The sequence below is a fragment of the Lycorma delicatula genome, chromosome 11, assembly GCF_047948215.1.
Source record: "Lycorma delicatula isolate Av1 chromosome 11, ASM4794821v1, whole genome shotgun sequence".
NCBI classification, from domain to species: Eukaryota; Metazoa; Arthropoda; class Insecta; order Hemiptera; family Fulgoridae; genus Lycorma; species Lycorma delicatula.
Genome location: NC_134465.1, coordinates 28,473,783 through 28,488,586, shown reverse-complemented (window position 1 = coordinate 28,488,586; position 14,804 = coordinate 28,473,783). Strand labels below are relative to the sequence as shown.

General features: G+C 31.8%; 1 protein-coding gene across 3 annotated transcripts in view; it reads left to right on the top strand.

Annotated features, from left to right (window-relative positions):
• The window catches only part of LOC142332105 (uncharacterized), a 528,381-nt gene that overhangs the window by 258,035 nt on the left and 255,542 nt on the right, over window positions 1-14,804 (top strand). For 2 of the 3 annotated variants that reach the window (XM_075378328.1, XM_075378326.1), the window contains one exon: window positions 61-123. The exons of the other annotated variant lie outside the window; for it this stretch is intronic. The gene's annotated coding sequence lies outside the window, so the exon portion shown is untranslated. The remainder of the gene's footprint in view (window positions 1-60; window positions 124-14,804) is intronic. 3 annotated transcript variants of the gene reach the window in all.

Sequence of the window (14,804 nt, the reverse complement as noted above, 5' to 3'; positions counted from 1 at the left end):
TTATTAGTATAATTACTGAAATAAAATTATTTAATCCTTTCTTTGTTTTTTCTGTTATAGGTAGAGATGAGTTCATTTCTTTAAGTTCTACAATGACATATCAAACGTCATTTAATGTCTGAGGTATGCATTTATAACCAGTTATTATTAATTATGTATTTTTGCATTTTATGAATAGAGTTAATGTAAAGTAAAATTGTAGAAATTTAAATGATATTGTGTTATGTTTCATCCTAGCTTTCCATTATAAAAATAACTACGCATTTTCTAAAGCCTTTTATTTTTTAAATATATTAACAGATTGGCAGAATATGATTTTTCCTAGATAAAAACATTGTATGCTGAAAAAAATATTATATGGATTGCGCTAACACAGAAACACATTGGTTAATCTTATCCATTCTCAGTTGTTTTTAATTACCAGTTCTTGTTAAACAAAATGTATTTTCCAATATAATTCACGGTTTTTAATTTCTTAAGGAAGTTACGTATTTTATACCGCTTTGTTGTGATAACTTATATGTTATATGTCAATTATTTTTGGCCGGCAGGAATACCAGAAATTTGTGGAGAAGTTTTCTTTTTGTAAATTTTTAAAATCTATATAAACATTTTCATTATTAAATATTTCCCTGTAATTTCCTCTACGTATTATGTAGCGACGTAATGATTACCGCTAAAAATTCCTGAAATTGGGATTTTGTAAGTTAGTAATTTTCACAGGCGTTAAGTAATAAAATCAAATTTTTATTCGTGCATTATTTTATGAATATTTTACTTTTTTTTTCTTTTTTTTTACTTTAAGAAAGATAAAATTAAAAAAAAAGGATTATATTTTTTTTATAATACATTTTCTATTTTTTTATTTTTTATATTAATTTTATTATTACTACTACAGTCTGTAATATAAGTATATATTGTTTAGTATTCATGTAAATTAAAATTTTATATTATGTAGTTCTGACTACTGCATTGCTGCATCATGACCTTCGCTAATATATACTGTATATTTGAAGTTAAAAAACAGCAGTTATCACTTCCATTTTATTTCATTCATTTGCATTCCTTACAAAATTACTGCATTGTTTTTCTTCTTTCTTTACGTTTTTAATGAATTTTCTTACATTACTGTTTTTTGTAGGTTATAGAAAAATTATATTTATTCATAAATTTAACTTAGCATTTTTTTTAATGCAAAAAAAAAATTTATACTTTCTTCTTACTAGAAATTTTTATCGTTTATAATTAGAAATATAATTATTAGAATAGCGTACAATGTTGTTATTTCATACATGTATTATACATGTACGTCAAGCATAGATTGAATTTTATGAAATTTTTACTTTACTGATATTATTGATTATTGATACAAGCTTTTGAAATGCGGTGCTATAGGTAAATGTTAAAAATCAGATGGGTAGATAAAGTAACAAATAAAGAGTTGTTGCGGAAAATTCATGAAGAAGCAAGCATTTGGAAAAATACAGTTAAAAGAAGCGACAGACTTACAGGCCACATATTAAGGTATCCTGGAATAGTCGCTTTGATATTGGAGGGACAGGTAGATGGGAAAAATTGTGTAGCAGGCAACGTTTCGAAACAAATTGTTAGGGATGTAGGATGTAGGGGGTATACCGAAATGAAAGGACTAGCACTAGATAGGGAATCTTGAAGGGCTGCATCAAACCAGTTAAATGACTGAAGACAGAAAAATGTTACAGAAGGTTTTTAAAAATTAGAAACGAAAAAAAAAATATGAGGTGTGGTGAGAAATTTGTATTTGAATCTTATAAATTAAATTAGGCCATACATTAAGACATCTTATTTTGGTAAATTTTGTGTATGAAGAAATATGTGGAATAATACGTTACATAATTAATCGTAATACTGAAACAGGTTATTTCTCTTAACATAGTAACATAATTATGTTAACAATATAATATTTATTATTATTGATTGTTCGAGACAAAAGGATTAGTTGTATGGAAATGCTGTGAAAGTTTAATGTAACATTATTGTCATTTTTTATTTTTATTGCGTGATTCTTAGTGCGTTGTACATAAGGTACGAATTGTATTTATAATCTTGTTAAGATGCCGTTACATATGCTCCGGGTTAAAAGTATTAGTAGAATAAAAAAAATGTTATAGAATCTTGAAATTGTACTTATGTTTAATATATACACATACACACACAGGTATTTATACATAGAGTGAGCGAGAGAGAAACACACGTGATTAAGGTGAAGAACGGGCAGTGTATAGTCGTGACGGTTGCACACGCGCTAACACCTATTCTGATATTCATAAAATGATCTATCTAGCTAACTATATTCGGTATTAAACAGACCGAAGAGTATAGGTCACTTATATTAAAAGTATCGTAATTTTTCCGTTTAATGTATTTTATAATTACAGTATTTGCTTTATGTTATCACCTTCAACTGTTCGTTAACTAGGTTAGTACAATAATTATTTCTTGCTTAAAAACTTTAGCTTTTCCTTTTTTTATGATTTTTAAATTATGCTATTATGTTTTAATTTTGTAAAGTAATTCTACTTTAATTATCGGGTAAAATTAAAAATATATTAATTAAAAATTAATCAAATCCACCTTACCAGCACGTTGTTATCTTCTCTAGATCTCTCGGTTTACTTGGAAGCCATCAGCAGGAGTTAAAATTAATGCTTAAAATCAAAAGTTTAATAAATTTTAATGACTGTTTTAAAATTCTAATTATGATTTTTTAAACTTTTGACTTTATGCATTAATTTTATTAACTCTTGATGATGGCTTCCAAGTAAGCCGAAACATCTAGAGAACATAACAACGTGCTGGTAAGGTGGATTATAATTATTGTTAATTTATTTATTTAACATATAAGCGGTACCATGTTTGAGAAATTAAAAAAAAAAAAATATTAGGCAGTACCTATAAAATAACATGACTGATTTTTAATCAATACCTAGGAAAAAAAACTTAAAATAAATTGACGAAAATTTATATATACCTTCGACTTAGTGCACATTAAGAAGAAATTTTTGAAATTCTTAGTTTAAAGCATTAAAATGGAGTAACAATTAAATTTAATTTTTCGGTAACATATGAAGATAAGAAAATGATTTTTGTTATGTCCAATATTCATGTGAATATTCAAATTTCTAAATTTTTCGAAATTCGATTATGAAAGGGTAAAAAATTTTGCACAGTTTCAAATTTTCCCGTTTCTGACTATACTAAACGAGATATTCGCTCGATTTGGGCTAGCAATATAAATTTCTAAAAACCATTATCGGGTTTTTTTAATTTCGATCTTTTTAAGTGGGTACGGCGCAGCGGCTTAACCAACACAGCCACTGCTACTATAACTGTATATTTGACGCGTCTTGCTGCACTTGCTTCCGATTAATTGATTAAAATACACAACATAAAAAAAATCCCTTTCGGCGCGCCGAAAGACGGAGGTAGATTTCACCGGTACTAAGTAGGGGGTAAAAAAGATTTCCATCTTAAAGTTAAGAAAAATTTGAAATATACTCAATACGACAATGGTTGCATGTGAAAAAAGTTTCACATGTTTAGCATACAAGCCACATCTTCTTACAATTCCAGTAACATTTTAGTCATCCCTTGCCGTAAGGGTCATATCAAAACTTGCTTCAGGCAAAGCTTTTTAGGTAATGTTTAGAGGACTAATGACCACTTTAAACCATTCGATACTGTGCCTATTAAGGGAGGTATAATTTGTTTTGTCTTCGAAACCCTATTTTTTCCACCCCCTGGGCCAATGGTTGGTGATATCAAAAAACTTTCCCTGGAGACGTTTCAGCCCTTATCCAAAGATTGATAGGAACTTTAAATGAATTCTAAGTTTTATTTAATAAGAAAGTTATAGCGATATTTGTTTTTTTCGATAAAGCCTCCCCAATTCCACCACGTGGCCCGATTTTACCCATTAACGAATTCAACTGGGATTTGGAGTCGTTTTCTTTTCTGTATCATTTTGAAAGTGATTGGCGCAAAGTTACGGAAGTTATCGTCTCCACAAGAAAGTGAAATATAAAGATATATATATATATATATATATATATATATAAATTTTAAATTGATGATGGTTTTGGAGTATGGGGAATGTGAAACGCAAAGATATGTAAAAAGTTTCCGGAATTCGAATAATGGTACCCATTACAATAGGTAGCTTTCTTATGAAATATTTTTATTAAAAAGAAGAACGAGAAACAAAGTACGTTCACTTCCTAGTAGCTAAGAACCGGGCAAAATACATTTGTACTTGTACAAGGACGGGTATCCAGTTATAACAACTATTTTTAAAATGTTCGACTATTTTGAAACCCGCATTCTTCAGATCAGTCTACGTTTCGGATCCTTTCTTTTTCTGTTTAGCCTCCGGAACCACCGTAAGTTATTAATTCAGAGGATGATAGATATGTATGAATGTAAACGAAGTGTAGTCTTGTACGGTCTCAGTTCGACCATTCCTGAAATGAGTAGTTAATGGAAACCGAGCCAACAAAGAAAATCGTTATCCACGATCTAGAATTCAAATCCGTATAAAAGTAACTGCCTTTACTAGGATTTAAACTTTCGGATCCTGTACAAACGAAACTGTTGCTCAGAAAAAATTACAATGTACTGATAGTTTTTATTAATTAAACAGGTTTTAATGTTTGGAACGGAACGGAACGGAACGCAAGAATGGCGGGAGTTTCAATAATTCTCCCTGCAGATCGCAGAGCCTGGACAATGTCCCTTGCTGCTGTATCTTTCTATTATTGGGCGGATTTCATCGGTTATGTAGTGGCGGTTATAAATTAAGTTTTATTTATGGACGGATTTGGTAATTTGCGTTCCTATCCGTATGGACCATGGTGTAATTTATTTACTGGTTCTGACCGTGATAGACTAAGTTTTTGAGCCTAGTAATCCCGGCGTGATTCCTCTTCAGTCCATCCGCTGAAGTACTTTCGGTACCAGAGCCTATGGGCTAGCAGGAGTGCGTCTACCGGGGCCCTATTTATTTCGAGGGAGAAATGCGCCCCGTTCTCCGGAGGGAGTCGCATATGCTGAGTAAATGAAATTGTGGTTTCTTCGTGGGACGATGTGGGGTGATGTGTAGCTTTTTATAGTTTTAACAAAATTTAATTGCGAAAACGATCACTTTCGCGGCTGAAATTTTTGTGCGGTTTCCATTTATAGGTTACGCAATATGGAGACTCCTAAGCCTGGTTTGTCATTTTTGACTCTCGTATCGCCTCTTCGCGGTGGTTCGTTTATTACGGCACGAGGCCGTTTTCTTATATCCTGTGGAGTACGGTCCTCTCGGCAGATGTCCCGGAGATGGTCGTGTTCGGACACGGCCACTCTCCAGAAAAGTCTGCGTGCTTGCGCCATCCCCACCCCGGATACGGTGTGTACTTCCGCATCGTAGCGAAGAGTGACGTTTCTGACGAACAGCGGTGCTCCAAATATCGTCCGCAACGCTATGTTTTGGACGGATTCTAATTTCTTTTGAAGCGTGAATTTCAACAAAGCTCCCCGTGCCGGGTAAGCATATGTTAGAATTGGCAGGACGTATAGCCGAATAATGAGCAATTTGGTCGCCAGTGGATATGGGCTGGCACTGTTCAGCACTGGGTATAGTGAAGACCTGACGGCCTTTGCCCTTTGGGTCACATATTTAACATGTTCTCCTAAGGTAAACTGTTTATCCAGGACTACTTTCAGGTACTTGACTGAAAGAATCCCAAAGGGGATTTTCTCTCCTGAGGTTTCCAGCTGCCTGGATGGAGCACGTGTCTTGTATGTGATCATCACTGCCACCGATTTTTCACCGTTGACCTTGATTTTCCACATATCGAAACCACGGTTCTAATAAATCCAGTTACCGTTGGAGTCTCTCGATCGCGTAATCTACACTTCCGGATTCATTATAATATGCCGTGTCTTCTGCGTATAGAGCTGTTTTGAATCCTTCCGACAGCGGCATATCGTTTTTAATGTTTATTTATCATTATTATTCTTACAATCGTGAGCTTACAAACACAGGGATCAGGGGACTGAGCTTCTTGGCTAGACAGGAAGGACTAGCGCTGCGAGTCCTGGCCACACACATTCGCGCGCGCACACACACTTACACATACACACATTCTCCCAGGCAAGGGGGAGGGGGTTTCCCAGGGGTTTTGATTAAACCGAAGACGATTTAAAAATTTTAAACAAAAACGTTTATGTGAATAAAGCCCCTTATCTTGCTTCATTTTCAGCGTTAAAACGGAAATGGCGAGCGAAGCGACTCCTGACCGGCTATTTTTAATATATATATTTATATATATATATATATATATATATATATAGATAGATGGATAAGGTCACCTGTACTTTTTATTTTTATGCGTATTATAAAGTTGTTATTAGGCTTTAAATTTATCGAAAACATATTAAAGTTGCTTGTAGATTCTTTTACAAAATTATACCTATTTTATGATGATAAACCCATATAAATGCATAAAATGTGATACTATGTTCAGTATTTTATGAAACTATTATATCATGAAAAAACGATATTTGTTTGTAGTTTATTGACAAAAGTAATTACGTAAATGTAATACAAATATAAATATACTTAGAAACACACACTTTTATATATATATATATATATATACATACAAACTTTCCAATTCAAACCAACATTGTATTTTAAATCTATTCAAGTCTAGCTAAATGTTGTCCAGTGTTTTATGTATTTTGATTTTCATTTCTGTTGTTTTACTTAATACTTTCACCAATGTCATTTCCATATTTCTTTTATATTACTTTTATTTTTTATATCCAACACAAAATAATAAAAAAAAAGTATGTTTTATATAAATAAGAAGAGAGATTATAATATATGACACTACTTAAAATTCAAGAAAATATCAGTATGACATGGGAATCGAAAGTATAAAAAATTTATCGGCTTACATATATTAATATTTTTATGCATAAAGTTTTATATAAATAATAATAATAATAATAAAGATAAAAATCAGGCTTTTGAGCCACAAATTAGTATAATTACTAATAAAATTTTACCCTCATTGTTAAATAGTAAAACGAAACGTTCAAAAACAGTTTACAATAATGTCTTTACTTAGATAAGATGAACATTTAAACTGTTAAATATTGTATACAGAGTGTTTCACAAAAAATGTAACAAACTTACAAGACGTGTTCTAATGGTAAAAGAAAGAAGAAAGTTCACGTAAACATTCGTTCGGATACGCTTCGTTAGCGAGTATAACCTGGCGAAAGATTTCGTCCTGATCTCTACACTTTCGATAAAATTAGGCCAGAATGTATTTATTGGGAACCAAATTAAGGGGTAAATTTAATGATTTTTATTGAAATCTGACCTGATAAATTGAAAAAAGAAATAAAAAAAATTGCTCCTAGAACTATATTTTTTGTAGTTTTCACGAAATCTGAGGTAAAGAAGGATGTAATCGAAAAAACGGATTATATTAAGTTTGGCGTAAAACAACTATGTTAATGGATAATAAACAGATAAAAGTATGAAACAGAATTTGTAAAAATGTGATTCTAGTAAACGGTAAGTACATTTGCATTTTATTTAAGAGATGAAGATGAGATACCTCCCTTGGGCTATTACAGTAGCCCACCAAACCTGCAGTTCCAAGACCAAGGCCCTTGCCTTGGCCTTGGCATCGCGGGTAAGGACCTGCGGTCCTCATAATGCCCTCGATCACAAACGTGCCAGGGGCACACACCGGGCTCAGATGTTCCCCTCAGTCATCCTTGACCTAGGCTGTCCTCGGGGCGACACGTGAATGTTAACCCGGTCGCTTCTTTCAGCGTCAATAACCATCCCATGTGACTTACTACGTCCTACACCCTATCACCACAAACCACCGGCTGTATGCTTAGCTTACATACTTGAGAAATATATCTTCAACTGTAGACCGCTCTGTCCTAAATGGAGTCCAAGTCGGTGTATCAAGGATCACAACCCGTAATATGAATACAGTTCATTTGACCATCCTACTCGTATCTGTGGTGCTACTCGGAATTATATGAACAACCGTGTAATACAGTGCGTTCGGAAAGTCGCTGTGCAATATGCTTTAGAATTATGTGGTGCATTCTATTCTTACGGTGTTAGGGTAGTTGTCCATGGGTTCGTTGGGTTTAATCCATCGAGTTGGTCTAGTGGTGATCGCGTATTCCAAAATCAGCTGATTTGGAAGTCGAGAATTCCATGGTTCAAGTCCTAATAAAGGCAGTTACTTTTATACGGATTTGAATATTATATTGTGGGCACCGGTGTTCTTTGGTGGTTGGGTTTCAATTAACCTTCTTAGGAGTGGTCGAACTGAGACTGTACAAGATTACACTTCACTTACACTCATACATATCATCCTCATTCATTCTGTGGAGTAATACCTGAACAGTAATTCCCGGAGGCTAAACAGGAAAAGAAAGAAAGGATTCGTTGGGCGTTGATCAGCAGTAATAAACCAAGACGTCAGTTGTTGAGTTGTGATTGAACGTGCTTCGTTTCGTTTTGTTTATAAAAATCAATAGTTGCGAGAAACGTAATGGTTCTTTCGGTAGAGGAACGCATTTTTTTGGTTTAATACATCTTTCGTGAAGGTAACAATTATACTCATAGTGAAGCATAAGTGGTTTGGAAAGTTTCCAATACTTCAATTCCTCACCGCAGTACAATTCGAACTCTTATCGAAAATTTTATATTTTCGATAAGATTTCAGGCAATAGGTTCTGTTGAAAACGCTGATCGAAGTGGAAGATAACCTAAACTAAATGAACAGAAACCGCTTGATATTTCGGATGCTATAGCATCCGAAATTCCATCAAAGTCAATGAATAAGTTAGCACAGCAGCAAGGTATCGGACTTACTATCGCATATAAAGCTGTAAGAATAGAACTGAAACTTTTCCTGTACAAAGTAATGTATGTTCAAGGACTGAAACGTATAGATCATTCCAAAAGACTAAATTGGTTTAAACGTTTTATTGACCAAAATTCCGTAGGTATCCTCGATATTACGTTTTTTACAGATGAAGCTTGGTTTCATTTGGGAGAGTATATCCACAAAATACACGATTGTGGTCGACATTTTAATTACAGGAACAATCTTAATACGAAGCGAAAATTGGAGTCTGGTTCGGTGCGAGTAGAACGCGCATTATGGGTCCAACCATTTTTTGAAAATACAGTTAATGGTGATCGTTATTACGCATTTTTAACAAACTTCATTAGTCAGTTAACAGAAGTGGAAATCAGTCACGGTTGTTTTCGACAAGATGACGCTACAGCTAACAGGTAAACGATTTTTTTACGAAATGTCTTTGGTGAACGAATCATTTTGAGGGTTTATGGGCTGTACGATCGCCCGATCTGACTCCCCCCGATTACTTTCTATGGTGGGGGAGCGAAGCATGCAGTGTTTTGCAAAAGACCACGTACGTTTGACGAACTAAAAACCGCATCTGTACCAGACATTCCAGTAAATTAGCTGGTCAAAGTGTATGAAAACAAATTGAAACGTTTGCAGTGTTGTACTGATGTTGGAGGAGGTAATTTTCAACACCTTCTATAAAGTATTCCAGTTATTGTAATATCAGTTTCTATAAATAATGAAATAAAAATACAAAGTAATAATTAAGAAAGTTTTGTTATTACACTTACATAATTTCAGTGTACTTTCCGAACACTACGTATAATAAAGGATTTGTTATTAGAATTCTCATTGCGGTTCACACACAAAAAACAACCCTGATGAAATTCGGAAACCTACCAAATATATTGTTTGTCATTTAAAAAATTATGTTTAAAAAAGTTTGCTTTTTAATCTTCCACGATACTTTCCAAAAATATAACGTTATTAGCTGCAGAACAGTATATATATTTTATTTAAATCTAAATAGATTTAATAGGATTCAAGTTTTACCTGTGAGGTGGTAACTACAATAAGAATTAAGTTGTTAATAATTGTAAAATTGAAAATTTTGATTGGATTTACATTCCGATTTGTTACAATATATTTAGTGTAGTGAAAAAGGAAACGGATCAGTTTAGCTCCTATTCTTTATTAGTAAACCTAGCATGAATTTCTTGTTAAATAGAAAATATTTATTCCAATTTTAGGAAAAAAATTCAACACAAATATAACCATAATTAAATTAAAAAAATAATAAATATCACCCAACCAATGAATTAACCTGCAATGTTTAATATAACACTACCTATTTAAAAAACTAAAACCACTGAACCTGAGCTTTTGGTAATCATAAATGAAACAAATAAAAGAAATTTAATTAAAAAATGATAAAAAGTAAATATATATATACTTGTGTTAAATCATCTACAAATATTTGTTATAACACCAAACGTAGGTACTATTTTATTACGTAACATAAATATATATAATAAATTCTTTGTTTTGCGTATGAGATCCGTAAATCCTATATATGACGTAGCATTTATTATACAGCTGGTTGAATAAATTACTTGTCATAATAATTTTAAATTGAATAGTTGTATTTTATTTACGACAGATGGCGCGTTGAACAACAATAATAAATGTTATTTTCCTTATGTGTACATTGTAATTTGTTCAACTATTCAACGCCCCCCACTTTCCAATGAGACGAGGATGTGACATGTAAATGAGGTTTAGATTTGTACACGATCAAGCCGACCCTCCTGAGACGTGTGGTTAATTGAATCCCAACCGCCAAAATACACGGATCGGTTTCTATTGTCTAATATTCAAATCTTTCTTTCTTTTTCCTGTTTAGCCTACGGTAATTACCTTTCAGATAATACTTCAGAGGATGATATGTATGAGTGTAAATGAACTGTAATCTTATACAGTCTCAGTTCGGTCATTCCCGAGATGTGTGGTTAATTGAAACTCAACCACCAAAGAACACCGGTATCCACGATCTAGTATTCAGATCCGTGTAAAAATAACTGTCGTTACTAGGATTATAACGCTGGAACTCTCGACTTCCAAATCAGGTGATTTGGGAAGACGCGTTCATCACTAGACCAACACGGTGGTTTAATATTCAAATCTGTATAAAAGAAACGTAACTCTTTTTCTAGGATAAAAGAACCTTCGACTTAGAAAATCGGTTATTAACTGATTTGCGACGAGTTAAAACACTAGGAGAAACTGGTAGAGTATAATAAATTTGACTCTCAAATTATAAAATGAATTATATTAGTGGTTCTCAAACTTTTTCGAGTCGCGGCGCCCTTTTTCAATTAAAATTGTTTTATGGCGCCTTACCCTAAGTAAAAGTATGACCACTCGTAAGAGATAAAAATCAATGAAACTCGTTTATCTTCATTATTTTTTTTATTTTAATAACATTAAATGATTATAAATGACTTGGTTCAATTAATTATGAAACTTTTTACAATATTTCGCGGCGCCCCTGTGAAGATGGAGCGGCGGTTTGGGAATCACTGAATTATATATATATCCAAATGAATTTTACAAAAGGTTTATAAACTTAATGAATTTTTGATAAATTTGTTGGAAATTAACGATTGAATTTGGATTTTAAGAACAGATTTATTTTATAAAATAATTGATTAATTAAACTAAAGTAAAATATAATTTTCTTTATTATGCTGTTTTTTTTACATTTTATTCTTTTAGTTCTTTCTGATAAACAGAAATTGATAGTAAAATTTATAATTTTACTTGATTTTCTAATTCCTTTCATTTTTGTTGTTATTTAACGAAATTCACTTTTTAATTTTATAAAAGTAGCACTTTTAAGGCCCTTTAAAAAATAAAAAAACACATTAAATCTACGGATAATATAAGTATATTTATTTTATATATTTTAAAATTCTATTTTTGATAATTTGTTGTCTAGAAAGTGGTTAAACTTCTTTTAATCTTATATATATAAATTTTGTTTTCATTTTATTTTTAGTGTAAATATCATAACATTTAACTGTAACCTACCGTTTTATGATTCAGGATGGATTTAATGTAAATGTTATTAAGGTTTAACAACAATATAGAGAAAGACCTGTTCTGTATAAGTGAAATTTTTAATAAATAAAAAAATATATATATTTTCCCCCCATCACATAGATTTGTTGTTTTATTTTGTATTATCGTGATTTCCATAATTTATTTATTTTTATAAAGTTTAAGAAAAACAGTTGATTAAAAAAATTCTTGCGCAATTCTACTAAGGAAGACAATTTTTTGTGCAAGAAATATACAAAATACTAAATGAGAAAACTAAAATATTTTTTTATTTATTTAATATTAAAATATATTTTATTTTTATAAGAAAATATATTATTATTACTGTAATTTGAAGAAATAATTAAAAATAACGATAGATCCTGCACACAAGAATCAAGATTAAATTCGCTCCCCACTGTGACTCGCTTCATAAGTTAGTATGAAAAATACACAAACATAACCTCAATTTGAGGTTATGATGTCTGTTGTTGTTCTTAAATTGAGCTTAACTGAAGAACGATTCAATCAATCTTCAACAAATTATCACATGCACAACTTCAGATACACTAGTACATCATATATAAAGTTAATGAGAATTGATTTCATTGTTTGGGAGATATTCGAGCCACAAATTTTATACATATGGTAAATTTTAATTTATGATGTCATATATATATATTTTTAGTAGTTGACGGGGTGCGCCTACCCATTTTAGTAAATATAAATTGAGCGGTTGGGACACGTAAGCCGGTGGTGTATGGCACCGCGCTTAGTCCGCTCACGCTGTTACATTTAGGACACTGGTCCGGGACCCGTTGCCCTTAAAAACGATCTCGAGGCACACCATCTCCCCAGATCCCGTATTAACTTGTACAGGTATCTTTCCTTAGTCGTGGTCTCCCATTCCAGCTACCATGCTTCCACCGCGAGGTTCTGTAGCCTGTTCCGCAAGCGGGAGATGGCCAACTGAACGAAATTTTTATACCATATTAAATCTTTCTTTTTACGAGTATTTATGCGAGTTCCTATTTATTTTTTAAAAAATTCAGTGATTACAGTAAATTTCACGAATTAGTAACCACTCCATTTTTCACCCGTTTCCTTTTTATTGTAAATTCAACGTTTTAAAATTTCTTATTATGTAAAAAATAATGAATTTAAGTTTACTTAAGAACAGAATCGTGTCTGTACAATTCGTACTTTTACAATTCATATGATTATTAGTTTGGTCAGGTATTTCCCCTCGACCAGTTATGTTACATTATAACATATAATAGACGGAAAGCATTGCTATCGTTTTTAAAAAATGACCTATTGTTTTGAATATATATATATATATATATATATATATATACAGAGTGTTTCTGAAATGGTGGGCTGGCTATACTTTTCCGGATTCTACTTGTAAAACCAAACAAAAAATATCCTTAGGAAAAATGACAATTTCTCCTTCGTTCTCCCCCTGTCCGCTATTCTCTTGTTTTTATATAAAAATTTATATCTCAAGTTCGGATAGACGAATTACATTAATATCTGTATGCGTTTTGGTAATTAAGTTTTAAAACTAGAAACAAATCAGGATTTAAATACCTTCGAAAATTACAAAATCTTTATTTTTCAATCCGTTATATCTACATAAATAATAGTTTTATCAAAATTTATGTTATTTGCTAAAATATTAAGCATTTTATTTTGAACAAAATGACATTTTATTTTTTAAAATCGGTTTACAAATAGCCGAGTTATGGCAGAAAATTAATGTAATTTTGTGTCTCTTCATGTCCTTCACTTTACGTTCAATTCGATAAAATATTAATTGTTTTTGTTTACTGTTAATTCTAGTATTCTAAATTAGTATGAAATTAAGTAGTAATTTTCTCACAATAATAGAACTAATAATTATGACACAAAATTGCAAAATCAGTTTTCTATCGTAACTCGACAATTTGTTAACCGATTTAAAAAAAGTAAAATGTCATTTTGTTCAAAATAAAAGGCTTAATATTTTAGCAAATATCAAATTTTGATAAAACTAATATTTATGGAGATATAATGGATTGATAAATAATCATGGCCATCATTTTGTAATTTGTGAAGGTATTTAAGTACTAATTTGTTTTTTTTAATTTTAAAATTTTATTAGCAAGACGTTTACCGAATATTAATGTGATTCCTCTATATGAACTTAGATATAAATTTTTATATAAAAATAAGAAAATGACGGACAGGGGAAGAACGAAGGAGAAATTGTTAATTTTCCGAAGGATATTTTTTGTTTGGTTTTACAAATAGAATCCGAAAAAATATAGCCAGCCCACCATTTTAGAAATACTCTGTATACATTTCCGAATAACCGTGATCTATTAGATAGAGAATATACATGATACATGCAGAAGTGTTAGCTTTCAACCTACTAAAAAAATACCCCATTGCACCTCTCAAAACAGAGCCCCAGGGGCAACCCGTTTATTACCAGTTGATAGGGGATGATCGGTCTAGCCTCCCAGGAGGCGCCCGCATATCTTACCACTCTACCTCGCAGGCAGGTCCCACGCGAAGCCCATTATTGTTAAACAGAATTTTTTTAAATTTATTTAATATTGTTTTATTTAGTCTAATATAAATATAATTATATTAATTTTATAATAATATCCATTGGATTGATTAGAATTATTCAGTTCAAATCCAGCTCAAATAGTGATAGAAACTCACAGTTCATTAAAGTTTGTGCTTCAGCCGGCAAATTTCTACTGCTACATA